Source organism: Pteropus alecto, unplaced genomic scaffold, assembly GCF_000325575.1.
Source record: "Pteropus alecto unplaced genomic scaffold, ASM32557v1 scaffold175, whole genome shotgun sequence".
NCBI lineage: Eukaryota > Metazoa > Chordata > Mammalia > Chiroptera > Pteropodidae > Pteropus > Pteropus alecto.
Genome location: NW_006437739.1, coordinates 858,046 through 861,121, shown reverse-complemented (window position 1 = coordinate 861,121; position 3,076 = coordinate 858,046). Strand labels below are relative to the sequence as shown.

Sequence of the window (3,076 nt, the reverse complement as noted above, 5' to 3'; positions counted from 1 at the left end):
GTGGTAGGAGTAAAAGCCTAGTTGGAATGAATTTTAGAGACAGTGGGATGGGAGGATTTGGAAACTATGAATGTAGGAAATGATTTCGAGGAGGTTTAATATAAATGGGGTAGAAAAATTAGGCAATAGCTTCAGGGTGTCTAAAGAGAACTTTTTTCTTTAATATGTGAAATTATACCGTGTTTATATGTTGATTGGCACCGATCCAGTAGAGAGGGAGATATTTAAAATGCAGGTGAGAAAATGGAGAATTACTGGAATAATATTTGAATAGATGAGAGGGGATAGGTCCTAGTGCACAAAAGAAGGAGTTGACATTACCATGGAGCATGATAATGGCAAGAAGGAGGAAGAATATGTGTGCATTGTTGCAGATAGGTCAGTAGAAAGTTCTGATTGCTTGTGGAAAATCTCTCCTTTAAGAAATTCTTGATTAAAGAAAAGTTTAATATATACAAAAATAAAGAGAATAAGGTAATGAACCTCCACATTCCTAGCACACAGCTTTAACAATTACCTGTTCATGACCTATCTTGTTTTTCCTATAGCCCCACTTACATGCTCTCCTTCCCCCAGATTATTTGGAAGGAATTCACATATATCATATTATTACAACCATAAGTTTTCATTATAGAAGATGGCTCCTTAAAAATATAACCATGTTATCACACCTAAAAGATTAATAATAAATAATTCCTTAATATTACCAAATATTCAGTCAGTGTTCAAAATTCCCCAGTTGTTTTTAGCAATGTTTGTTTGAAACAGGATCCAGTAAGGTCCACATATTTGTCAATGTGTGTCTTAAGTCACTTTTAATCTATAGATTCTCTTTCTATCTATTTATTCCACCAATTTATTTGTTGAAAAACTGAATTATTTGCCCTATAGAATCTCCCACAGTCTAGATTTTTCCGCATTCAGCCTCATGATGACTTTTAACATGTTCTTCTGTTCTCTCTAGTTTCTCTTCTAGAGGCTTAATGAGATTTACGTTCAGGTTTTTGCAGGAATACTTTGTAGATGGCATTATATGCTTCCATTAGGAGGCACATATATGTACAGTTGTCTCTCTCGTTAAAATGTTAGCAGCAATTGGTGATTTTCGCTTAGATATATGAATTCGTTAAGGGTTGCTGAAATTAGCTGGAGTATTTCTAAAATGAGAAACTTCCTCTCATTCCTGATAAGGTTATGGTAATGTACAGTTAGAAGTTTTATTTTTATTACTTCAGTTTTCTCAGTGAAATTGAAAAAAGGTCATCAGCTAGAGTGAGGAGCAAGAGAGGAGACATTGGAGATTTTAGGGGGAGAAAGTATGAAATAGACATCTGGAAGAGTGGGAATATGATTGGACTAAGGAAATTTAGTATGATTGCTAGGTAGTACAAAAAGCAAAGATGAGGTTCATGGTGAAGAATTTTAAGTAAGACTAGTAAGTGTGGTAGTGTGCTTTCCTCAAGCAACTTTTAGCTGCATGGATGCAGGTAAAAGTAGGTGAAGAATTGAATTTAACTAGGATTGGGTTTTGGCAGATGAGTACAACCAAAAAAGGGGCAAGAATATTGAAATCATTAGCAGAGGAGTGATTATAATGATGAACCATGGAATTTGAACTAGGCAAAGTGGGAAGTGAGGGCATGAGAATGATGAGGAACAGTAACAAGCTGATATGGTCAAAGGAGTCCATATTCTGTAAAGGTCGAAGAATTTAAAAAGTCAAGTGCTAAAAAGGAGTGAGGGACAAGATCCCTGGAAGAGAGGACATCAAAGAACTGAGAAGCCAAGGAATTGAAAAATTCATTAATATAGATTTGGAATCAGTATTATGACATTTAGTGGGTCAGAAACTAAACTCAAGTAATGAGTGGTATAACTCTAATAAGGAGGGGTAAGAAACTATAAGCTCTGTGTGGGTAGGGACTTTTGTCTGTACTTTTTATCATTATATCCTAACTTTTAGAATACTACCTGGCATACAGTAGGGTGCTCAATCATTGTTATATGAATAAATGGTGAATGAATGAATGAGCTGAAATTCAAATCTGGGGAGTCTTTATGGAAGTGAGAGAGTAAATGGTCTGTAAGTGGCAATGAGGTGTAAATGGGACGTCTAATTCACTTCTGGGATCATCGATTTGAGGGGCATGGGAAAGAAAACAGTTGTCACTTGACAGAACATTAGAGGATACGGTATATTCATAGGTCAGCTAGAGTTCCTAGATCAAGAAGGTGAAAGGAATGTTCATTCAGAAATGAGGTTGAAGATATAGAGTATTTTTTTTTTTCTGGCGATGGACTGTAATTTCCTGTAGACACTGTAGAAGAAATTAAGGAGGTTGGGAGGGTGTGGGAAAAGGGTTAAAAAGAGAATGTGCAAAATTGGTTTACCTCATAGATTGCAAGGACCTGGTCAGCTTACAATCCCTTATTTTTCTTTTCTTTCTTTCTTTCTTTGCTCTCTCTCTCTCTCTCTCTCTCCCTCTCTTTCTTCCTTTCTTCCTTTCTTTTTCTTCCTTTCTTTTTCTTCCTCTCTTTTTCTTTCTTTCTTTCTTTCTTTCTTTCTTTCTTTCTTTCTTTCTTTCTTTCTTTCTTTCTTTCTTTCTTTCTTTCTTTCTTTCTTTCTTTCTTATTTTTACGCCTACAGCCTACAGCACCTGGTCTTCCTAGGTGGTCTCCCATCCAAGTACTAACCAGGCCCGACCCTACTTAGCTTCTGAGATCAGACGGGATCAGGCTTGTTCAGAGTGGCATGGCCATGGACAGGGATTTTGGACTTTAATAAACAGAAGTAAACAGATAAAGGGTGTAATAAGATGATCCTAATGATCTCGAAGCAGATAATGGTTGTGAGCCTGAGAGTGTTGGGGATGAAAGAGGGAGAGGTGGGGATCCTCTAAGTACAGAGAAATATGAGGCCAGTTCTTAATTCACGTAATGAAAAGATGGAAAGCAGAGAAGTGGGGGTGGCTCTCTCCTAACTCCTGGAGAACAAAGAGTTCTGGGGTTCCCTTTTGATTCTTATGTATCATAGTGTTGAATGCCAGAGATGCCTTTTGACTACTACCAAAGGTGA

General features: G+C 36.9%; 1 non-coding gene across 1 annotated transcript; it reads right to left on the bottom strand.

Moving 5' to 3' along the window:
- Nucleotides 1-2,645: 2,645 nt before the first annotated feature.
- LOC112482025 lies at nt 2,646-2,764 on the bottom strand. The gene has a single exon (XR_003047155.1). It is a non-coding gene; the product is annotated as a 5S ribosomal RNA (ribosomal RNA).
- Between the last annotated feature and the right edge of the window lie 312 nt (nt 2,765-3,076).